Source organism: Pseudophryne corroboree, chromosome 2 (assembly GCF_028390025.1).
Source record: "Pseudophryne corroboree isolate aPseCor3 chromosome 2, aPseCor3.hap2, whole genome shotgun sequence".
Classification (NCBI taxonomy): Eukaryota; Metazoa; Chordata; class Amphibia; order Anura; family Myobatrachidae; genus Pseudophryne; species Pseudophryne corroboree.
In genome coordinates, this window is record NC_086445.1 from 279335068 (window position 1) to 279361034 (window position 25967).

At 46.9% G+C, this 25967-nt stretch overlaps 1 protein-coding gene across 5 annotated transcripts in view; it reads left to right on the forward strand.

Annotated features, from left to right (window-relative positions):
• ENOX1 (ecto-NOX disulfide-thiol exchanger 1) overlaps nucleotides 1-25967 on the forward strand; it is a 1047374-nt gene that overhangs the window by 547458 nt on the left and 473949 nt on the right. For all 5 annotated transcript variants that reach the window (XM_063952856.1, XM_063952852.1, XM_063952853.1 and 2 more), the window contains exon 4: nucleotides 3326-3384. The gene's annotated coding sequence lies outside the window, so the exon portion shown is untranslated. The remainder of the gene's footprint in view (nucleotides 1-3325; nucleotides 3385-25967) is intronic.

The window sequence follows — 25967 nt, forward strand, 5'->3', positions numbered from 1 at the left end:
AGGGAACTAAAAAGGAGTGTGTTTAGAGAGCTCGGAAGTTGTAGGGCCGAATTCAATTAGCTGCGAAAAAAATTTTTTTTACCACAAGGCCTATTTAATTGTCTGTGAAATGGATTTGCTGTACATTTACAACAAACTTAAATTCACCAACTCTGAGCAGGTGATAAAATTACTATTTTAAGTTAAAAATGTCAGGATTTGCTTCTGAACACCTAGGACACCCCTGAATGACTAATTATGCACTTAGAACAGGGGTGTCAAAGACAAGGCCCGCGGGCCAAATCCGGCCCGCCAGACCTCGTCTGATGGCCCGCGGTGCCGCCGCCATGAAACCCCCTTCTCCCGAGTGCCCAGCTCGGGGGGGGGCGGGGTTTCGCGGAATGACGCGATTGCGTCGTGACGTCACGGCGCAAACGCGTCATTCAACGAAACCCCGTCGGAGGAGGGAGAAGGGAGCCGCGCAGACGAGGAGGGAGAGGCGGCTGAAGAGCGGCGAGAACCGCTTCAAATGTAAGTCAGCCCCTCTCCCTTCCTCTCTTTCTCTCTCTCTCCCTCCTTCCACCACCTGCCGCAATGTGTAAAATGGGGACCTGTACCTGCCGCTATGTGTAAAATGGGGACCTGTGCCTGCCACAATGTGTAAAATGGGGACCTGTGCCTGCCACAATGTGTAAAATGGGGACCTGTGCCTGCCACAATGTGTAAAATGGGGACCTGTGCCTGCCACAATGTGTAAAATGGGGACCTGTACCTGCCGCTATGTGTAAAATGGGGACCTGTGCCTGCCACAATGTGTAAAATGGGGACCTGTGCCTGCCACAATGTGTAAAATGGGGACCTGTGCCTGCCACAATGTGTAAAATGGGGACCTGTGCCTGCCACAATGTGTAAAATGGGGACCTGTGCCTGCCGCTATGTGTAAAATGGGGACCTGTGCCTGCCGCTATGTGTAAAATGGGGACCTGTGCCTGCCGCAATGTGTAAAATGGGGACCTGTGCCTGCCACAATGTGTAAAATGGGGACCTGTACCTGCCGCTATGTGTAAAATGGGGACCTGTACCTGCCGCTATGTGTAAAATGGGGACCTGTGCCTGCCACAATGTGTAAAATGGGGACCTGTACCTGCCGCTATGTGTAAAATGGGGACCTGTGCCTGCCGCAATGTGTAAAATGGGGACCTGTGCCTGCCGCAATGTGTAAAATGGGGACCTGTACCTGCCGCTATGTGTAAAATGGGGACCTGTGCCTGCCACAATGTGTAAAATGGGGACCTGTACCTGCCGCTATGTGTAAAATGGGGACCTGTGCCTGCCGCAATGTGTAAAATGGGGACCTGTGCCTGCCGCAATGTGTAAAATGGGGACCTGTGCACTATAAAAGGGGGCACATGGCTGGGCACTTTAAAAGGGGGCAGATGGCTGGGCACATATAAGGCAGGTGGAGCGGTAAATTTTGGATAGACCTACAGATACAACCGGCCCTTTGATGGGGACCAAACTGCTGATGCGGCCCCCGATGAATTTGAGTTTGACACCCCTGACTTAGAAGATTTTAATTATTTTTACTTGGCCAATAATAACATGCCATTTTTGGGGTGAAAAAGTGCAAAATTATGGAAATTGGAGGACTAGGTATGGGACAGGTATATTGGGGTGCTTTATGAGTGAGACAAGTGTTTTTAGACTTGCAAGTGGGAGTAATTGGGGTGTTTCCATTTTTTTTTAAAGTCCCCTAAAATGACCCAAATATATACCTATACCCATACTTATGTACCCGAATTTAATTTTAGCACATATCTTCATGAAATAAATAGCTTTTTATAATTTTTTTACATTTAAAAAAAAAAAGGCATATAGCAGCCAGAAATACTTATTATAACCAATAATAAACTTTTATACCGTTATCCAATGTTAGTTTAGCTTGTATTGGGGGTACAGGCAGATTTAACAATTTTTTCACTTTTCATTTCTGGAAACAACTTCTGTGATAATCCAGTTTTTGTGAATTTACAATTAAAGAGGTGAAACGCGTGAGTATACACACCCGTGAAAATCACATCTTCTTAGTAAAAAAGCTGCGAAAATGGCAATTGTGGTAAATTACCGCGTTTTTGCGGCTAATTAAATTCAACACTATATGTGTTAAGCTTTAGAAACTCGTGACAGATGTTGCTGACGTTTTCATGTAGAAATAGTACAGGTATGACACTTCTTTGGAACTCCATAATCCAGTAATATACACAAATAGTAAATATAGTACTTTATTTACATATGGTGCTGCAAATCACAAAACAAAATAAAAAAATACAGCCCTACAAAATGAAATGATTTTTGGTAATAGATCCCATGCCTGTATATGATCTCGTGTAGACAGCTAGAAAGGTAACAACTGTTTACAAATCATCTCAATCTGGCGATCATTGTATGCCCAGTAAAAGAATATGGGACCTTATTCAGTAAAGATTGTAATTTCTGTTAAACAGCAGAATTATAACAATCCTTTTGCTCGCATGCTGGGGGCGCCCATTGCAGGGTGGGGCCGCCCATTGTAGGGTAAGCCTGCCCAGCATGCAGACTCCTGCCCAGCGATGCTATCACGCTGAAATTCGATTGAGGCGATGTTGCTGAAATTGTGGATATCTCCTACCGTGCGTATGACGACAAGCAGCCGCCCTGATAGCGCCCATGATAGCCCTCCATTCGCGCCACCATGCCTCCATTTTGCCAACACCGCCCCCGTAACGATCCGTCTTGGAAATGTCGTTGCCGCCCCATGAACGCCACCACCTGTCAATCAGGCAGAGGCGTTTGCAGTTAATGCTAGCCATTAGCATTAACTACGTGCGCAGTGAGGGCCAATGGAGACACTACGAATCGCGATTTACGATACAACCTGAATTAGGCCCATGGCGCGGAACATGGCACACATATATAGGCCAGACATTGTCATCACAATCAAAACAAATAACAATACTTTGAAAAGTATACTGTTTGTCACAACATCATCATATACCTGAACTTTTGCGCTCCAGTATAGGCTTGGTTTCCCTGAGACCTACTAATGTGTTTTTATGGACTATGATAATTCCCATTGTACAACAGGCATATTGTGTGTAATAAAACAATACCACTGCTGTTTTTGTTGGCATACAAAAGAGGTAAGAAGCTTATAGGGTCTTTGTTTTCCATATACAAAGAGTTTTTTAAAATTTTATTATATTCATTATGTAGGGTTTTATTTTATGCTTTCTTTTAATCCATTAAAACTTTTGACGAAAACCACCACTTAATTTATGGTAATAACATACATATTGGTTTTTTTCAGCTTCCTCGACTTCATTTCAACACTGAAGAAAAGAATTTAACTTCTAAGTATTTACAAAGGCAAGTGATAAACTGAATTATGAGGGTTTTTATAAATGCTGCTGAGAAAATGGATTTTATTATGAATAGTCACAGGATATGTATTTGCATTTCAAAGCAGCCATATCGCTGAGAAACATACCTATATACCTGTGTTTCTTCTGTAAGCCTCGCATATGATTAATATTAAATGGTAGGCTGGCTGTTTATGTGTCTTATGCATTTGGAATTCAGATGGAAACTGCCTTTCCTCCAAGAGTCGGCAGTGTTATGTTGGATCAAATACGGGTATGAGACTCAGTGTCGACAGTGTCTAGGTTGACACCCATTAGGTCGATACCTATTGGTCGACAGTGGCTAGGTCGACACAAGAAATAGTTAATTACGGCCATTAGGTCGACACGAACAAGGTCGACATGAAAAAAGGTCAACATGAGTTTTTCATGTTTTTTTGTTGTAATTTTCTTTGTAAAGTGTTTTTTTTTGTGTGTCGTTTTCTTCGCAAAGTGACAGGGATCCCCAATTAGTGTACCAATAATTGCTTCAGGCAAGGTGCTTCGCTCAACCACCGCTGCGCTCGGCACAGGTTACCGCTCTTAATCGTAGTCCACGTGGATCGTAAAGTATGAAAAAGTAAAAAAAAAAAATGTGAAACACTCATGTCGACCTTGTTTATGTCGACCTATTTCTAGTGCAGAGCTACAGTATTCACTGTCGACCAATGTGTGTCAACCTAATGGATGTCGACCTAAGTGGTGTCAACCCAGAGTCCGGATACCCTAAATACACTGTTGAGTCACATTGGTGTGTCCACCAGCTAAAAGCCAGAGTAACCATTGTGTGCAGCACGGACATCAGCTAGACGGGCTGAACAGTCATTTTAGACACAGGTCTGGTAGCCCCCAGGCTCATTTTCCCGGCGAGCTGCTGAATTGTTACGTGACGGTCGGCCCTCACACACCTTTAGGGCCTACGTTCACCTCTCACATCAGTGGCACGTGATGCTCCGCACGTTCCGCATGAGTTATTCGCATTGGTGCCATTTATTTACCCAGTCACGATGCACCTTCCCAACAGCAGCACGTGAACAGGTCACTAACTGCGCTGCTTCAGAAATTCTGCCACCCTTGGCCCGAAAGCCTATAATCATCTTGTTTTGCAACTTGGATAGATCGCCTCTTTTTTACCCATGAAAGCAACAAGTGATATATAGCCTATCGCACACCTTCTATAGCCACCAAGCCAGCGCACAACACGTGACGTACTTCATGGGCTAAGCGCTGCCGATGTCAAATGTAGGAGGTGGTCATAATAATGTAACTCGACTTTATAGAAAACGTTCATTGCCATGAGACTTCATGTAGAATGCACATTTTTATAGCCTTATTTGTCCTTAAGTAGAATGTATTGTCTGTTAATGATAGGCCACAGGACCCATCTAATCAAGTATAGTAAGCAGATGGTGTCGGAGTTCAATTGGTGGGGGAAGTCACATTTGGGAATAAAAGGCAGTAAAGTTCATATACTGTAGTGCCCATAAAAGGATGTATTTTAGCCTTTACATAACTGATTGTACAGTAATGACTTATTAAGCTTTGCTAAATTCGCGCAAAAGACTACTGCCTCATGCCACAGCATTGGATACAGTGGTGGCTGTTCACAATGTGCGAGTTCATCTGATATATGCAAGAAAGTAATACTTTCAATTGTGTAAAATTCACACAGATACGTGCATAAACGTAGCGTAATATCAAATAATACAATGCAAAATCATGTTTTCATGCTGTACGTTGTGGTTTGTTATGTATGTCCTAGATCACTGTATTAATCATATGTCATGATTTTTTCCACGGGTAGCTTCACTGTCAGCACACCTCCCAACTATGTGGCTACGGCAGGTGGGACCCCAAACGCAGTGGGTGGGGCATAATGTGGAGGGGCGGAGCCTAGCTCTGCAACCCCCATTTTCATAATTTTTTGGGGCGTTCCCAGCGCTCTTTGAGCAGCCGGGCAGCCTCCAGCTCCCCTCCCTGCACTGATAGATGCTGTGCGCATGGCATCTATTTGGTGATCACCGGCTGCTTTGCAGAGCAGAGCAGTGGTGATCACTGGCTCTCCTAACTGTCCCCCCCACCCACAAGACACTGCGGCCCACAGGTGGGACAGAAGGACAGTGTCCAATTAGCGGGACTGTCCCGCTGTCAGTCTTCTGGTCTTCTGTATAGACATCAGCATTGATAGTGTTCATGCTCTTTGCTACTTTTTCACTAATATGATGCTACTTTGGTTAATATTAAGCAAATTTTACACTAACATTTGTGAGGGTTTTGTGAAATTGAAAGTCAGTAGTGCAAAAATACTGTACACTTGCAGAACCTTTTTGCAAGATCTTTTGCCACTCTAGTGAATGTATCGCGCTGAGAGCAAAAGCTGAGTAAGGATACATCTGTATACTGCATCCATTTTTTTTTTTATTAAATGACTGTTTATTGAAGATTTACTAATAGTGGTGGGACTACAGATAGTACAATGAGGGGGAAGTAGGGTAAATGCTTTCTAGATTCAGATAGTAGTGAATATTGTTTTCCTAAAGGACAGACCTGATCACTATGCTGCTAATTTTGTTGTCCTGCGATCAGATAGTCGCCGCCCAAGGTGGGGTGTAAATTCACCGTGCAAGTGTGCAATCACATGTGCACGCCGTGCGAAAATGTCCCTCAGTCAGTGGACAGCTGCAAATCCATTTGCACCTCACTCACTAGTGAATGGTTTTTACGAGTGCGCAGTCTGTTTGCAGCCCAGGACTTGCTTTTACAGTGCGATCAGAACAGGCTGATCAGGTCCGGAGCTGACGTCACACACCCTCCCAATGCAGGCGTAGCCAAGTGTTTTTTCTGACACCTCAGAAAATGGCCAGTTACCACCCCCAAATGGCCTCTTCCTGTCAGTCACCTTGCGAATGGCTGTGCAATCGTAATTTTCCCACCAGCTTGTCGCTGTTTGGTTACGCGCATGTGCATTGCGGTGCATACGCATGCGCAGTCTATCGATAATCGCCCGCTGTGCGAAAATGCACAGCAGCAATCCGGTCTGAATCGGTCCCAATGTCCAGTGTAAATAAAATAAAAATAAATAAATAACATTGTCCAGTAACAATAACAGTGTCCATGTTATAATGTAGCCAGGGCTGGCTCAAGACACGGCTTATCTGCACAGGGGTGCCAAGACCAAATGGGTGCACCACATAGTGGACTTGATAGAGTCACTATTAACACATTAGGTATACAGCATTTTGTACTAAAGTGAAAAATCAGTGAGCTAAGAGCTGTCAATACAAGTCACTTCCTAAGTCAGGGATGGGGAACCATCGGCCCTCCAGCTGTTGTTGAACTACACATCCCAGCATGCCCTACAACAGTTGTAGCATGATACATGAGCCAAATAGCAAAACTGTAGCAAGACTTGCTGGTATGTGTAGTTCAACAACAGCTGGAGGGCTGAAGGTTCCCCATCCCTGTCCTAAGTCATCCTCAGCAGGCACGGTTTCCTTTTTCATTTGAGTGGTCTTGTGTGTAGCGTCCAGTGAGTTTATTATCTTGTAGTTATACCATTACTAGGATTCATATTAAAATATTTGAAGGTCCATATTGGATATTTAAAAGATGCATGCTGTATGAGTATGTGTTAGAGCAGTGGTTTCCAAACTGGGTGCCTTGGCACCCATAGACTTGGGTTTGTGGTCCAGGACCAAGTCCACTTATTTATAGTGAATGTTAGGGATAACCAGTGCTGGTGGCTGGTTTACTTCATTAAAAATCTTTGACATATTTTTCAACAGGAAACTTTAAAATGCTGATACTCTAGGACACCATGGGGTAAATTTACTAAGATGGGAGTTCTATTTAAGATGGGATGTTGCCCAATCCGTTTCCAGGTATTATCTTCTAGAAGGTGCTAGATAAATGAGAAGGAGAATGTGATTGGTTGCTGTGGGCAGCATCCCATCTTAAATAGAACTCCCATCTTAGTAAATTTACCCCCATGATTCAAGAAAGTTGATTACATATTTTGAAAATACATTTGCTTCTTGTGTAAAATTCCTCTCTTCACTGTGTTGGATAATATGTTTTTATAGCCTGGTAGTTTCACTCTGTGTGTTTGTTTTTTTCTGCTATACTAAAACTCTCCATAAACAGTAATATAATAAAAATGAGTATTAATAAAACCAATAAATTCAATAAAAGCTGTGCATTGTTATAATTCACTTTTTCTAGGCTTTTTTCCTACTTACAGAACTTAATTCAGTAACACTTGAAAAGTAATGTAAAAATTCAGTGTTCCATAGTCTAAGGAATGAGATGGTTTTAAGCCATATCATATGGTAATAAGCCATACAGCGCGATACGGCCAGCGCTTCTTAGCTGCTCCTAGAGGAGTAGTGTACCTTCTTTTTTCTTTAACTTTTACATTTAGTTGCATCACAGACACTTGAAATCGCCACTCAAAGTGTACTACAGATGCTGGCTGCGACTTCAGTCGTACAGGAATTAGTTTTAAACACATGCAAAGTGGCAGACAAAGCACAGCAGAACATGGCGTGAACCGTTGCATTGTAGCAATTAATAGACAGAGGGGTATATTTACTAAGGTCCCGATTTTGACCGAGATGCCGTTTTTTCTTCAAAGTGTCATCTCGATAATTTACTAAGCAAAAATCACGGCAGTGATGAGGGCATTCGTAATATTTTGGAAGTCCTAGGAAAAAAATCACGAATCAATACACCATCGGTCAAATACGCCTGCAATTTGCTAGAAATCGGGAATTTACTAAAAAGTGCAAAACACAAACACTGCCGACAATAGCCAAACACTGCCGTGATAAAATACAAATCGTGAAAAAGTGCTAAAAAAAAACAGACCTGCTTTTTTATCCCGTGTTTGTATAGGCATGCACGGATCCATGAGATCCGTGCATGTTTTTCAGTGGGAAGGGGGGGGGGGGGAAATGTTATAAATTTTCAGAAAAAAAATTGCGTGGGGTCACCCTCCTAAGGCAAACCAGCCTCGGGCTCTTAGAGCCGATCCTGGTTGCAGAAATATGGGGAAAAAATGGACAGGGGTTCCCCCATATTTAAGCAACCAGCATCGGGCTCTGCGCCTGGTCCTGGTTCCAAAAATACGGGGGACAAAAAGAGTAGGGGTCCCCCGTATTTTTGAAACCAGCACCGGGCTCCACTAGCTGGACAGATAATGCCACAGCCGGGGGTCACTTTTATACAGTGCCTTGCGGCCGTGGCATCAAATATCCAACTAGTCACCCCTGGCCGGGGTACCCTGGGGGAGTGGGGACCCCTTCAATCAAGGGGTCCCCCCCCAGCCACCCAAGGGCCAGGAGTGAAGCCCGAGGCTGTCCCCCCCCCCCCCCCATCCAATGGGCTGCGGATGGGGGGCTGATAGCCTTTGTGATAAGTGTTTGATATTGTTTTTAGTAGCAGTACTACAAGGCCCAGCAAGCCTCCCCCGCAAGCTGGTACTTGGAGAACCACAAGTACCAGCATGCGGCGGAAAAATGGGCCCGCTGGTACCTGTAGTACTACTACTAAAAAAATACCACAATAAAGACATTACACACACACCTTGACAGTATAACTTTAATACATCCATCCACACCTCCATATACACATACTTACCTTATGTTCCCACGCAGGTCGGTCCTCTTCTCCAGTAGAATCCATGGTGTACCTATAGAAAAAATTATACTCACATAATCCATGGTTGAAGGCTCCTCGGTAACTCCTTTTGTAATCCACGTACTTGAAAAAATAAAAAAACGAATACCCGACCACGAACTGAAAGGGGACCCATGTTTTCACATGGGCCCCCTTTCCCCGAATGCCAGAAACCCACTCTGACTGATGTCTAAGTGGGTTTCCTCAGCCAATCAGGGAGCGCCACGTTGTAGCACCCTCCTGATCGGCTGTGTGCTCCTGTACTGTATGACAGGCGGCACACTGCAGTGTTACAATGTAGCGCCTATGCGCTCCATTGTAACCAATGGTGGGAACTTTCAGGTCAGCGGTGAGGTCACTTTCGGTCAACCGCTGACCTGAAAGTTCCCACCATTGCTTACAATGGAGCGCATAGGCGCTACATTGTAACACTGCCGTGTGCCGCCTGTCATACAGTACAGGAGCACACAGCCGATCAGGAGGGTGCTACAACGTGGCGCTCCCTGATTGGCTGAGGAAACCCACTTAGACATCAGTCAGAGTGGGTTTCTGGCATTCGGGGAAAGGGGGCCCATGTGAAAACATGGGTCCCCTTCCAGTTCGTGGTCGGGTATTCGTTTTTTTATTTTTTCAAGTACGTGGATTACAAAAGGATTTACAGAGGAGCCGAAAACACTGGATTATGTGAGTATAATTTTTTCTACAGGTACACCATGGATTCTACTGGAGAAGAGGACCGACCTGCGTGGGAACATAAGGTAAGTATGTGTATATGGAGGTGTGGATGGATGTATTAAAGTTATACTTTCAAGGTGTGTGTGTGTTGTCTTTATTGGGGTGTTTTTTTAGTAGTAGTACTACAGGTACCAACGGGCCCATTTTTCCGCCGCATGCTGGTACTTGTGGTTCTCCAAGTACCAGCTTGCGGGGGAGGCTTGCTGGGCCTTGTAGTACTGCTACTAAAAACAATATCAAACACTTATCACAAAGGCTATCAGCCCCCCATCCGCAGCCCATTGGATGGGGGGGACAGCCTCGGGCTTCACCCCTGGCCCTTGGGTGGCTGGGGGGGGGGACCCCTTGATTGAAGGGGTCCCCACTCCCCCAGGGTACCCCGGCCAGGGGTGACTAGTTGGATATTTGATGCCACGGCCGCAAGGCACTGTATAAAAGTGACCCCGGCTGTGGCATTATCTGTCCAGCTAGTGGAGCCCGGTGCTGGTTTCAAAAATACGGGGGACCCCTACTCTTTTTGTCCCCCGTATTTTTGGAACCAGGACCAGGCGCAGAGCCCGATGCTGGTTGCTTAAATATGGGGGAACCCCTGTCCATTTTTTTCCCATATTTCTGCAACCAGGATCGGCTCAAAGAGCCCGAGGCTGGTTTGCCTTAGGAGGGGGGACCCCACGCAATTTTTTTTTTACATTTAAACTTTATTTTTTTTTTTAACAAAGTGCACAATGAAGCCCAGCACGGATCTCTCAGATCCGGCCGAGATTCATTGTATTAAAGTCGGCAGTGTTTTACAAGTCACTCACGTAAAACACTGCCTAAAAAAACGAATGACATAGACATCGGAAAACCCGAAAATGCAGAATACGGCAGCTTAGTAAATTAGTCGTAATCAATTCAAAAAGTTGCATATTTACACTTTCGATGTCATTCGTGATTGAACTTTGACCTCAAACGGGAAAACACGAATCTTAGTAAATTTACCCCAGAATCTGATTTATCTGCACACAGATGTACAATTGTTGCATATCAAATTGATCAGTGCAATCTAGTAGTCATTTTTTGCTTCCGGTATTATTTATGCGAATAAAATGCACTGTTTGAGTGATGAAGGCTCTGAATGCGGCCAATTCGCACAGGACCTGTTGCTCCAAGAAGGCTTTGTTTTAGCACAAATAAAGCCACAGTGTATGAGGATACATCTGTGTATATACACTATGTAACTGTTTAGCTATTCATAATGGGCATCAAGTCTTACCGTATACCCCAGTACTATCATTTGGTACCTCTAATTTCAAAGAAAGCTTGTTTGAAGAAATACAATAAGGTGCCAGAAGCGGGAGTTTGTGCGAGAATTCCCATATTTTTAAAGTTGTAATCATGTGCAAGGCAAAATCAGTCTGGTTTTACCTTGTAACTAAGTGATTGCTACTGTAAAAAAAAGGGGGCATTCTCGCACAAACTCCCGCACCTCCTGCTTCTCGCACCCTATTACATTTACTTCATTACGTTAGGATAAATTGTGATGCTAAAAACTCAATAAATGAATCTGCAGCTATATCTGATTTCTGATGCTGCTTTTCTGCTGTAGATCTGCTAATAAACATTGCAATGTGTACATGTAGCATGCAGAAGTCAGGAAGAGGCTATTGCACCACTGCTATAAGGACGGGTATCCTGTGGATGCTGCCGCTATGTGTACAGATAAAATGGAAAGCTCACTTCTGCCTCTCAGGTTTTAAATCACTGTATTTGCTGTTCCAATTTTGCTTTGCTGTCAAAGTTACAAGAATAATGATTTCGGCTTTGAGGGCCATCATTCTGATAGACCATCATTTTAATACTGTTGATAGATTTCTTGACATCTATGCTAAAGCAGTATTTGATAGCATTCACATTTCCTAATCTGAAAGTGAGGATACAGTAGATGTGTTCCTTTATATAGAGGGAAAGACAATAATTACACTGACGATAGAGTGCATTTGGAAAGTAATCCAATAAAATGTCACAGAGGTAGGTAGATATTCAGCCTGGAAAGATCTGTACTTCCTCAGCAGTCGGTGATGTGACTCATAATTCTAATGCTTAAATCATTCCGTTTTCAAAGCTAAATAATACTTACTAGGGAGAGAGATAAGATCCACATATTTTATGTTTACAGGCTACAAATAGAAAAAAATAACTGAAACATGTCACTAAGCTATGAAGAGACTACTAGTCTGTGTATGAAATGTCTACTAGACACATCATTAAATATATATAAATATAGGTTCCTTGTTCCTAAATTCTAAAGTGTAAAAATAAAGCAGCCAATATTTACCCTGCACAGAAACAATATCATCCACCCACCGAACGCTCTCTGCATATGTTACATCTGCCCTATCTGCAATGCAACATGGTTTTGCCCAGTTGCTAACTTTGTTGGTTTGCTAACAGCCCTGAATAACCCCCATTTGCACAAGTCAGATGATTTCAGCAAAATTGCAGATTTATACAAAAAAGAGGTTAATTCTAAATCTAATATATTCAAGTGACTGGTTGGGTATGGGTGAACGGCGGTTGGGATAACGGCAGTCACCATCCCAACGCCGGGATCCCGGCAAGTAGAATGCCGAGGGGGGGTGGGTCAAGCACAATGAATCTCCTTGCGGGCTCACCACAGGCTGCGCTCACCACAGGTTCTATTCCCACTCTGTGGGTGTCGTGGAAACCCACAAATGGCTATAGTCCCTGTCAGTTGGAATGCCGACTGTCGGGATTTCCACCAAGCGGGATTCCGGTGTCGGTATAGTGACAGTCACATAACCGCATCCCTAGGTGACAGGTACAAATAATAATAAATGTGCCTCAATACTGATTTTTCAGATGTATTGTTAATCCCTATTGGTTTGTGTGGTTATGTTGGGTTTTACAGGTTTCTTTGGTTTAAAGGGCAATTTCAAAGAGGAAAACTGACAGAACATCAGGCTCCTGTTGTAGCATTTGTGTATGGAACACCTGAAGTATTGAGTGTGTTCAAATTATAACGAGCTGTGAAAGATTAATGAGAGAACATGTTATCCTGACACTCTTCTATTGCTGAGATTAAGGTGTTGACCTGGACTAACCTTAACTTCTCTCGGTCTGCTCTTTATAACATTGCGAATTAAGGTAGGGCTGTACACACATTGAGCATGGGAGAGAGGTACAGAGCACGTTCTCTAGCAAACCAAGTTCTATTGAAAAAATATTCTGGGCAGCATTTTGCATGTTAGATTTTCCCTCTCTGCAGTGCAAAACTTTTTTTTCCAGGCGCAAATTATTTACAGTTCAGTAGTAGGTTATGGTGAAACATTGTTGGGTTTGCAATTTAAACATTTCTCAGCTTGAAACTAATCACCATTAGCCATATACAGATGTGTACATAAATCAAGCCTCAATACGCTACACAGTATGAGATGCCTGATGAGAGTGAGCGGACAGGTCCTGTGCTACTCCGCTAGCGTAGGGCATCTTTTTTTTGCCGTAAATGTCATAGATGCTATGGGATTTGTATGGGACACACAGAAGACTACTGATTAATTTGATATGCTACATTTGTTTCTCTGGCTGAGTCCACAGGATTATCCACAGGATAACATTGGGATATTGTCGAGCGACAGCGAAAATGGCACCAACACGGTCACAAGCTTTCTGGCCTCCCAGGATGCATTGGGGCCTCCACTATATAGTCCCGCCCACTGACTCAGTCAGATCAGTTTTTTGCTTGGTGCGGCAGGAAGCTGCATGGTCATAGGGCTGCTGTGGAGCAGCCTCAAGCTTTTATTATTTTATTTTTATAGACTTACTATATTGTTTTTTCTCTGACGTCCTAGTGGATGCTGGGAACTCCGTAAGGACCATGGGGAATAGCGGCTCCGCAGGAGACTGGGCACAAAAGTAAAGCTTTAGGACTACCTGGTGTGCACTGGCTCCTCCCCCTATGACCCTCCTCCAAGCCTCAGTTAGATTTTTGTGCCCGGCCGAGAAGGGTGCATTCTAGGAGGCTCTCCTGAGTTTCTTAGAAAAAGTTTAGTTTTAGGTTTTTTATTTTCAGTGAGACCTGCTGGCAACAGGCTCACTGCATCGAGGGACTAAGGGGAGAAGAAGCGAACCTGCCTGCTTGCAGCCAGCTTGGGCTTCTTAGGCTACTGGACACCATTAGCTCCAGAGGGACCGAACACAGGCCCAGCCTCGGAGTCCGGTCCCAGAGCCGCGCCGCCGGCCCCCTTACAGAGCCAGAAGCAAGAAGAGGTCCGGAAAATCGGCGGCAGAAGACATCAGTCTTCACCAAGGTAGCGCACAGCACTGCAGCTGTGCGCCATTGCTCCTCAGGCACACTTCACACTCCGGTCACTGAGGGTGCAGGGCGCTGGGGGGGGGGCGCCCTGAGCAGCAATAAAAACACCTTGGCTGGCAAAAATACATCACATATAACCCCCAGGGCTATATGGATGTATTTTAACCCCTGCCAGAATCCATAAAATTGCGGGAGAAAAGTCCGCGAAAAAGGGGCGGAGCCTATCTCCTCAGCACACTGGCGCCATTTTTCCTCACAGCTCCGTTGGAGGGAAGCTCCCTGGCTCTCCCCTGCAGTTACTACACTACAGAAAGGGTTAAAAAAGAGAGGGGGGCACTAATTAGGCGCAGTATTAATAAAACAGCAGCTATTAGGGGAAAAACACTTCTATAAGGTTATCCCTGTATATATATAGTGCTCTGGTGTGTGCTGGCATACTCTCCCTCTGTCTCCCCAAAGGGCTAGTGGGGTCCTGTCCTCTATCAGAGCTTTCCCTGTGTGTGTGCTGTGTGTCGGTACAATTGTGTCGACATGTATGAGGAGGAACATGGTGTGGAGGCGGAGCAATTGCCTGTAATGGAGTTGTCACCCCCTAGGGAGTCGACACCTGAGTGGCTGAGCTTATGGAAGGAATTACGTGACAAAAATGATGACATGAGACAGCCGGCTACTCAGCTTGTGCCTGTCCAGGCGTCTCAAAAGCCATCAGGGGCTCTAAAACGCCCGTTACCTCAGATGGCAGATACAGACGCCGACACGGATACTGACTCCAGTGTCGACAATGAAGAGACGAATGTGACTTCCAGTAGGGCCACACGTTACATGATTGAGGCTATGAAAAATGTTTTACATATTTCTGATAATACAAGTACCACTAAAAAGGGTATTATGTTTGGTGAGAAAAAACTGCCTGAAGTTTTTCCTGCATCTGAGGAATTAAATGAAGTGTGTGATGAAGCGTGGGTTTCCCCCGATAAAAAACTGATAATTCCTCAAAGGTTATTAGCATCATACCCCTTCCCGCCAGAGGATAGGGCACGTTGGGAAACACCCCCTTGGGGGGATAAAGCGCTCACACGTTTGTCTAAACAGGTGGCACTACCGTCTCCTGATACGGCCGCCCTTAAGGAACCTGCTGACAGAAAGCAGGAGAATATCCTAAAATGTATATACACTCACACGGGTGTTATACTGCGACCAGCAATCGCCTCAGCCTGGATGTGCAGTGCTGGGGTGGCGTGGTCGGATTCCCTGACTGAAAATATTGATACCCTAGATAGGGACAGTATATTACTGACTATAGAGCATTTAAAAGATGCATTTCTATATATGCGTGATGCACAGAGGGATATTTGCCGACTGGCATCAAGAGTAAGTGCGCTGTCCATTTCTGCCAGAAGAGGGTTATGGACGAGGCAGTGGTCAGGTGATGCTGACTCCAAAAGGCATATGGAAGTATTGCCTTATAAAGGGGAGGAGTTATTTGGGGTAGGTCTATCAGACCTGGTGGCCACGGCAACTGCTGGGAAATCCACATTTTTACCCCAGGTAGCCTCTCAACATAAGAAGACGCCGTATTATCAGGCGCAGTCCCTTCGGCCCCATAAGGGCAAGCGGGCAAAAGGCTCCTCATTTCTGCCCCGTGGCAGAGGGAGAGGAAAAAGGCTGCAGCAAACAGCCAGTTCCCAGGAACAGAAGCCCTCTTCCGTTTCTGCCAAGTCCTCAGCATGACGCTGGGGCTTCACTAGCGGACTCAGGCACGGTGGGGGCCCGTCTCAAGAATTTCAGCGTGCAGTGGGCTCACTCACAGGTGGACCCCTGGATCCTTCAGGTGGTATCTCAGGGGTACAAATTGGAATTCGAGACGTCTCCCCCTCGCCGTTTCCTAAAGTCTGCTTTACCGACGTCTCCCTCCGACAGGGAGGCGGTATTGGAAGCCATTCACAAGCTGTATTCCCAGCAGGTGATAATCACGGTACCCCTCCTGCAACAGGGAAAGGGGTATTATTCCACGCTGTTTGTGGTACCGAAGCCGGACGGCTCGGTGAGACCTATTTTAAATCTGAAATCCTTGAACACTTACATACAAAGGTTCAAATTCAAGATGGAGTCACTCAGAGTGGTGATTGCGAACCTGGAAGAAGGGGATTATATGGTGTCTTTGGACATCAAGGATGCTTACCTCCATGTCCCAATTTACCCTTCTCACCAAGGGTACCTCAGGTTTGTGGTACAGAACTGTCACTATCAGTTTCAGACGCTGCCGTTTGGTTTGTCCACGGCACCCCGGGTCTTTACCAAAGTAATGGCCGAAATGATGATACTCCTTCGAAGGAAGGGAGTTTTATTTATCCCTTACTTGGACGATCTCCTGATAAGGGCAAGATCCAGGGAACAGTTGATAGTCGGGGTAGCACTATCTCAAGTAGTGTTGCGGCAGCACGGTTGGATTCTCAATATTCCAAAGTCGCAGCTGATCCCGACGACACGTCTTCTATTCCTAGGAATGATCCTGGACACAGTCCAGAAAAAGGTGTTTCTCCCGGAGGAGAAAGCCAGGGAGTTATCCGAACTAGTCAGAAACCTCCTAAAACCAGGCCATGTGTCAGTGCATCTATGCACAAGGGTCCTGGGAAAAAATGGTGGCTTCCTACGAAGCAATTCCATTCGGCAGATTCCACGCAAGAACTTTCCAGTGGGACCTGCTAGACAAATGGTCCGGATCGCATCTTCAGATGCATCAGCGGATAACCCTGTCACCAAAGACAAGGGTGTCTCTCCTGTGGTGGTTGCAGAGTGCTCATCTTCTAGAGGGCCGCAGATTCGGCATTCAGGACTGGGTCCTGGTGACCACGGATGCCAGCCTGCGAGGCTGGGGAGCAGTCACACAGGGAAGGAATTTCCAGGGCTTGTGGTCAAGCCTGGAGACATCACTTCACATAAATATCCTGGAGCTAAGGGCCATTTACAATGCTCTAAGCCTAGCAAGACCTCTGCTTCAAGGTCAGCCGGTGCTGATCCAGTCAGACAACATCACGGCAGTCGCCCATGTAAACAGACAGGGCGGCACAAGAAGCAGGAGGGCAATGGCAGAAGCTGCAAGGATTCTTCGCTGGGCGGAAAATCATGTGATAGCACTGTCAGCAGTGTTCATTCCGGGAGTGGACAACTGGGAAGCAGACTTCCTCAGAAGGAACGACCTCCACCCGGGAGAGTGGGGACTTCACCCAGAAGTCTTCCACATGATTGTGATCCGTTGGGAAAAACCAAAGGTGGACATGATGGCGTCCCGCCTCAACAAAAAACTGGACAGGTATTGCGCCAGGTCAAGGGACCCTCAGGCAATAGCTGTGGACGCTCTGGTAACACCGTGGGTGTACCAGTCAGTGTATGTGTTCCCTCCTCTGCCTCTCATACCCAAGGTACTGAGAATTATAAGACGGAGAGGAGTAAGAACTATACTCGTGGCTCCGGATTGGCCAAGAAGGACTTGGTACCCGGAACTTCAAGAGATGCTCACAGAGGACCCGTGGCCTCTACCTCTAAGAAGGGACCTGCTCCAGCAAGGACCCTGTCTGTTCCAAAACTTACCGCGGCTGCGTTTGACGGCATGGCGGTTGAACGCCGGATCCTGAATGGAAAAGGCATTCCGGATGAAGTCATCCCTACCCTGATCAAAGCCAGGAAGGATGTAACCGCAAAACATTATCACCGCATTTGGCGTAAATATGTTGCGTGGTGCGAGGCCAGGAAGGCCCCTACAGAGGAATTTCAACTGGGTCGATTCCTGCAGTTCCTGCAAACAGGAGTGTCTATGGGCCTAAAATTAGGATCCATTAAGGTTCAGATTTCGACCCTGTCAATTTTCTTCCAGAAAGAACTGGCTTCAGTTCCTGAAGTTCAGACGTTTGTCAAGGGGGTGCTGCATATACAGCCTCCTTTTGTGCCTCCAGTGGCACCTTGGGATCTCAATGTAGTTTTGGGGTTCCTAAAATCACATTGGTTTGAACCGCTTAAATCTGTGGATTTGAAATATCTCACATGGAAAGTGGTCATGCTGTTGGCCTTGGCTTCGGCCAGGTGCGTGTCAAATTGGCGGCTTTATCCTGTAAAAGCCCTTACCTGATTTTTCATACGGTCAGGGCAGAATTGAGGACTCGTCCTCAATTTCTCCCTAAGGTGGTTTCAGCGTTTCACCTGAACCAGCCTATTGTGGTACCTGCGGCTACTAGGGACTTGGAGGACTCCAAGTTGCTGGACGTAGTCAGGGCCCTGAAAATATATGTTTCCTGGACGGCTGGAGTCAGAAAATCTGACTCGCTGTTTATCCTGTATGCACCCAACAAGCTGGGTGCTCCTGCTTCTAAGCAGACTATTGCTCGTTGGATTTGTAGTACAATTCAGCTTGCACATTCTGTGGCAGGCCTGCCACAGCCAAAATCTGTAAAAGCCCATTCCACGAGGAAGGTGGGCTCATCTTGGGCGGCTGCCCGAGGGGTCTCGGCTTTACAACTTTGCCGAGCAGCTACTTGGTCAGGGGCCAACACGTTTGCTAAATTCTACAAATTTGATACCCTGGCTGAGGAGGACCTAGAGTTCTCTCATTCGGTGCTGCAGAGTCATCCGCACTCTCCCGCCCGTTTGGGAGCTTTGGTATAATCCCCATGGTCCTTACGGAGTTCCCAGCATCCACTAGGACGTCAGAAAAAATAAGAATTTACTTACCGATAATTCTATTTCTCGTAGTCCGTAGTGGATGCTGGGCGCCCATCCCAAGTGCGGATTGTCTGCAATACTTGTACATAGTTATTGTTAACTAAATCGGGTTATTGTTGTTGTGAGCCATCTTTCCAGAGGCTCCTCTGTTATCATGCTGTTAACTGGGTTCTGATCACAGGTTGTACGGTGTGATTGGTGTGGCTGGTATGAGTCTTACCCGGGATTCATAAATCCTTCCTTATTGTGTACGCTCGTCCGGGCACAGTATCCTAACTGAGGCTTGGAGGAGGGTCATAGGGGAGGAGCCAGTGCACACCAGGTAGTCCTAAAGCTTTACTTTTGTGCCCAGTCTCCTGCGGAGCCGCTATTCTCCATGGTCCTTACGGAGTTCCCAGCATCCACTACGGACTACGAGAAATAGAATTATCGGTAAGTAAATTCTTATTTTCTCTTACATCCTAGAGGATGCTGGGGACTCCAAAAGGACCATGGGGTATAGACGGGATCCGCAGGAGCTTGGGCACGCTGCAAAGACTTAAGACTGGGTGTGAACTGGCTCCTCCCTCTATGCCCCTCCTCCAGACCTCAGTTAGACTTTGTGCCCAGGACTGACTGGACACTCACAGGGGAGCTCTACTGAGTTTCTCTAGAAAAGACTTTTTGTTAGGTTTTTTATTTTCAGGGAGACCTGGTGGCTACAGGCATGGGAGTGAGGGGAGAGAAGCAGACCTACTTCTTCTTAGTTTAAGGGCTCTGCTTCTCGGCTACTGGACACCATTAGCTCCAGAGGGTTCAATCACTTGGTGCGCCTAGCTGCTTGTTCCCGGAGCCACGCCGTCACCCCCTCACAGAAGCCAGAAGAAAGAAGTCGGGTGAGTATGAGAAGATCAGAAGACTTCAGGACAGCAGAAGACTTCGGTGACCAGGTACAGCACAGCGGGGACACTGCACTCCATGCTCCCACACACATCGTGGATGGCACTCGCAGGGTGCAGGGCGCTGGGGGGGGGGGCGCCCTGGGCAGCAGGTCACTGGGGTCCGGGTAGCCGGCAGAAGCACTGGGGGGGCAGTGTGGTGCATTCATTTATTCTAGCAGCGCTGGTAATATATATCCCCTATAGCGCCACCTTCTTAGACAAACGAGATAGAGCTTTGTCAACATTTGTTGACAAAGCTCTATCTCGTTTGTCTAAGAAGGTGGCGCTTCCGTCTCCGGACACGGCGGCTCTCAAGGATCAGGCGGATCGCAAGCTGGAGACGTCTCTGAAGTCCATTTTCGCTAATACAGGCGCATTGCTCAGACCTGCAGTGGCGTCGGTGTGGGTGAGTAGTGCTATTGCTAAATGGGCCGAGAATTTAGCCACTGACATGGATACCCTTGATAAAGATAATGTTCTTCTGGCTCTTGTTTATATCAAGGACGCTGCAGATTACCTGAAAGATGCGGCGAGGGATGTTTGTATTTTGGGATCAAGAGCCAATGCCATGTCAATATCGGCTAGGAGGGCATTGTGGATCCATCAATGGAATGCTGATGCCGACTCCAAGAGAGCTATGGAAGCTTTACCCTTCAAAGGTAATTTCTTGTTTGGGGACGGCTTGGCGGACCTGGTCTCTACCGCGACGGCGGGTAAGTCCTCTTTTCTTCTCTATGTTCCCACACAGCACAAAAAGGCACCACATCAGCAGATGCAGTCCTTTCGTCCTAATAAATACAGGCGTGGAAAGGGTTTGTCCTTCCTCTCTTCAAAGGGTAAAGGAAGGGGTGGGAAGTCGCCTGCCGTGTCAGGCGCCCAGGACCAAAAGTCCTCCCCTGCCTCTACCAAGTTCACCGCATGACGTTGGGGCTTCCCTGGGGGAGTCCGGACCGGCGGGGGGCCGTCTCCGAGTCTTCAGTCAGGTCTGGGTTCGTTCAGGCCTCGATCCTTGGGTCTTAGAGATTGTAATCTCAGGGATACAAGCTGGAGTTTCGGGAGGTGCCTCCTCACCGTTTTTTCGTTTCGCCCTTACCAGCGTCTCTTCCGGACAGGGAGCTGGTGTTGGCAGCGATACAAAAATTGTGTCAACAGAAGGTCATTGTTCCAGTTCCCCCGTCACAACGGGGGGAGGGTTTCTACTCGAGCCTATTTGTGGTGCCGAAACTGGACGCTTCGGTCAGACCGATTCTGAATCTAAAATCCCTCAATCCATACTTGAAAGTTTTCAAGTTCAAGATGGAATCTCTTCGAGCTGTGATTTCCAGCCTAGAAGGGGGGGATTGTATGGCGTCAGTCGACATAAAGGATGCCTACTTACATGTCCCGATATTTCCTTCGCATCAGGCCTTCCTCAGGTTTGCGATACACGACTCTCATTACCAATTTCAAACGTTGCCGTTTGGCCTTTCCACGGCCCCGAGAGTGTTCACCAAGGTCATGGCGGAAATTATGGTTCTCCTTCGCAAGCAGGGGGTTTCAATTATCCCGTACTTGGACGATCTCCTGATAAAGGCGAGGTCCAAGTAAAGGTTGCTAAGGAGCGTGGATTTGGTGCTGTCGGTGCTTCGACAGCACGGTTGGCTGCTAAATTTACCAAAATCTCAGTTGATTCAGACCACCCGGCTGTCTTTTCTGGGCATGGTTCTCGACACGGAATTACAGAGAGTTTTTCTTCCACAAGAAAAGGCTCTATAACTGCAGTTGTTGGTCAGGGAACTTCTGAAGCCGAAGACTGTGTCCATCCACCAATGTACGCGCGTTCTGGGGAAGATGGTGGCGACGTACAAAGCCATTCCGTTCGGCAGGTTTCATGCCCGGGTGTTTCAGTGGGACTTGCTGAGCAAATGGTCCGGGTCTCACCTGCACATGCACCGGAAGATAAGTCTATCTCCCAGAGCCAGAATTTCCCTCCTGTGGTGGCTACAAGGGTCTCACCTTCTAGAGGGACGCCGGTTCGGTATCCTGGATTGGGTACTTCTGACGACAGATGCGAGTCTCCGGGGCTGGGGTGCAGTCACACAAGTCAGGAACTTCCAGGGGAGATGGTCGTTCCAGGAAGCGGGTCTCCACATAAATGTTCTCGAGTTAAAAGCCATTTACAACGGCCTGCTACAGGCAGGAAGCATTCTTCAGGGTCGACCTGTCCTGGTACAGTCAGACAACGTCACAGCGGTGGCACATATCAACCGTCAAGGCGGCACAAGGAGCAGAGCGGCAATGGCGGAGGCCACAAGAATTTTTCGCTGGGTGGAAATACACCTGAGCGCCCTGTCAGCAGTCTTCCTTCCGGGAGTAGACAACTGGGAAGCAGACTTCCTCAGCAGACACGATCTCCATCCGGTAGAGTGGGCTCTTCATCAAGAGGTGTTTGCAGAAGTGACAAAGAGTTGGGGACTCCCTCTGATAGACATGATGGCGTCTCGTCTCAACAAGAAGCTTCCGAGGTATTGTTCCAGGTCAAGGGACCCCCAAGCCAGTGCGGTGGATGCCCTGTTGTCTCCGTGGGTGTTCAAGTCGCTGTATGTGTTCCCTCCACTTCCTCTCATTCCAAAGGTACTGGGGCTCATTCGGCGAGCAAGGGTTCAGGCGATTCTCGTAGTTCCAGATTGGCCAAGAAGGGCCTGGTATCCGGATCTTCAGGAATTACTAGTGGAAGATCCTTGGCCGCTTCCTCTAAAAGAGGACCTGTTGTTGCAGGGTCCAAGCGTGTTTCCAGACTTACCGCGGCTGCGTTTGACGGCATGGAAGTTGAGCGCCAGATCTTAGCTCGTAAAGGTATTCCAGGAGACGTCCTACCTACACCTCTCAGGGCTAGGAAGGAAGTTACGGCGAAGCATTATCACCGTATTTGGAAGAAGTATGTGTCCTGGTGTGAGTTTAAGAAGGCTCCTGCGGAAGACTTTAATTTGGGGCGTTTTCTCCACTTTTTGCAGGCTGGTGTGGATGCAGGCCTGAAGTTGGGCTCCATCAAGGTGCAGTTTTCGGCATTGTCTAGTTTCTTTCAAAGAGAACTGGCTGCCCTCCCAGAGGTTCAGACGTTCGTGAAAGGAGTTTTGCATATCAATCCTCCGTTTGTGCCTCCTGTGGCCCCATGGGATCTGGACGTAGTCTTACAGTTTCTCATGTCTTCCTGGTTGAGCCTTTGCGTAAGGTTGAGTTGAAGTTTCTCACCTAGAAGGTAGTCATGTTGTTGGCACTGGCTTCTGCCAGGCGGGTGTCTGAGTTGGCGGCCTTATCTCATAAAAGCCCGTACTTGGTCTTTCATTCGGATAGGGCAGAATTGAGGACTCGTCAACAATTTTTAACTAAGGTGGTCTCCTCGTTACACATTAATCAACCTATGGTGGTACCGGTGGCCAGGGATGCTGGGACAGTTCCAAGGTCTCTGGATGTAGTGAGGGCGTTGAAGATCTACGTCGCCCGTACGGCGGTTGCCAGGAAAACTGAGGCACTGTTTGTCCTGTACGCTTCCAACAAGATTGGTCATCCTGCTTCAAAACAGACTATTGCACGCTGGATTTGTAGTACGATTCAGCAGGCTCATTCTTCGGCCGGATTACCGGTGCCGAAGTCGGTGAAAGCCCATTCTACCTGGAAGGTGGGCTCGTCTTGGGCGGCTGCCCGTGGCGTCTCGGCTTTACAGCTCTGCCGAGCGGCTACTTGGTCGGGTTCAAACACGTTTGCCAAGTTCTATAAGTTTGATACCCTGGCTGATGAGGACCCTGCGTTTGCTCAGTCGGTGCTGCAGAGTCGTCCGCACTCTCCGCCCGGTCTGGAGCTTTGGTATAAACCCCATGGTTCTTTTGGAGTCCCCAGCATCCTCTAGGACATAAGAGAAAATAGGATTTTGGTACTTACCGGTAAATCCTTTTCTCCTAGTCCGTAGAGGATGCTGGGCGCCCATCCCAGTGCGGACTGTTTTTTGCAGTGTTCTCTTGTCGGTTCACTTAGTTTATACACGGGTTGTGTATTTCTGGTTTCAGCTAGTTGCTGTTGTTCTTTCATACTGTTCTCTCGTTTACTGTTACTCCGGTTGTACGGTATGGTTGTGGTGTGGGCTGGTGTGTTTGTAGCCCTTAGTTTACACACAAATCCTTTCCTCGAAATGTCCGTCTCTCCTGGGCACAGTTCCTATAACTGAGGTCTGGAGGAGGGGCATAGAGGGAGGAGCCAGTTCACACCCAGTCTTAAGTCTTTTCAGTGTGCCCAAGCTCCTGCGGATCCCGTCTATACCCCATGGTCCTTTTTGAGTCCCCAGCATCCTCTACGGACTAGGAGAAAAGGATTACCGGTAAGTACCAAAATCCTATTTTTTGAGCGACTTATCTTAACAGTGTCTTAAACGCATTCTAGAAAGAGTTGCTCCAACAACTCCCCACTGGGTCGCAACAATTCTTACCTTCGGGTATCAGTGCTGTCTCGACGGGCATCTGTGTCGGATGTTCTAGCAGGTCCAGCAGACGTAACCAGGCTGTGGCCGGAGCATGGGGAGACGGTGAGTCTGTGGACTTCCTCTTACTAGAGGGGTCAGGACACAGCTACACTGATTTTGGTGGAAATTACAAACAGTGTGTTGATGCGCCGAACATCTAGAGTGCGACAGCGCTACGCTCCGGGGATCATAGGCGCCAGGACTAGGTAGAGGCCGCGATCCTGGGAGTTTAAGTCAACAGGGGGATTCAAACGCTCTCCTGGCCGTCCCTCCTCCGAGTTCATGGCCAGTTCCCGCGTGTTTCTCGTTTCATGAACTGAATGACCTCACTTCCGGCTCAGACACTACCACGAGGGTACTCGGTCGCAGCTTAGACGCTGCGGTTGTGTACACTGGAGATAAACCCGCCCAGACCGAGTCGCAGGCCTTAGCGTCTGCATACATGTGGAAGTCGCTCAGCGTCCGTGTCCGTTGGGGAGCGTCCGTGTCCGTTATCAGTTATCAAGAGCGGCAGTGTACACCAGTAGCGTCTGAATCCACTCAGCATCTTACGAGCGTATTTGCTTGGATATGGAAGTGTGGTGAGTCTCCTTGTATCCCGCTCTACGGAGGCAGGGTATACAGTACTAAAAATTCTCTCTACTTCTTAGTATGCATTGTTAATTTTTAGTACTTATTGCATATGAGACCTGTGTATTACTGTGTTTTCTGCATGCTATGTTGAAAAAAGAACCAGTTTAAAACAGAAGTACAATTTTCCTACTTATGTATAAGTTGTTATGGAGGTTGTATTCTCATATGGCAATGTCTAATGCTTTAACATGTGACTGACTGCTAGTATGTGTGCTGACTTTTCTGTGTAAATGTCAGTCCTGTTCTGACCCTCAAATCAGGTGCACTGTGGTCAGATTGATCTCACCTCTATATACTGACATATAGGGTGATTTTCAGTCACAAATTGTGTAGTCAATAACAGGTTAATACCATGTCTGTGAGCGGCAAAAGTGATGAGGAGAATTTATCAAGCACTCCTACAGTCCTAACATGCTTATCTTGTAAGTCAGGGGTAATTGATATGAATCAATTGGTCACTTATGAGGGTTTGTGTGCAAACTGTTTCGCTTTTCAGTTCACCCACCAACAGAGCCACCATGGAATATGTTCGCAAAGACTCTGTCTTCAATAGCGGACAGGTTAGCTCCGGTAGCACCACCTCAAGGGTCAGGTTACACTATGAACCCATATATGCAGCTCCCTTCCTATGGTTTGGTTCCAGTGGCCTCTACAAGCAACCAAGGGACAGATAAGACTAAGGTAAGACTAAGACAGATACGTCTGTGTGGCAGACTACACAAGATGATACATCGGATGATGATGATACAATATATTCAACTCCGTATGATGGTCAGTCGCAGAGCTTTAGTTCAAAAAATGTAGCTGAACTTATTAATGCTGTGAAGGCTGTTCTCTCGTTGGAAGAGCCAGCCAAGACAGTGTTAAAGGCTAAAGCACCTGTATTAAAACGAACAAAATCAGTGAAAGCTGAATTCCCAGCGTCAGATGAGCTGACGGAAATGATGGATGAGTCTTGGGCAGCGCCCAGTAAAAACTATAAAATTCCTAAGAGATGGGATTCTTATTATCCATTTCCTGCTGTGGATTGTTCGAAAAGAGAAGTTCCTCCAAAAGTAGATGCA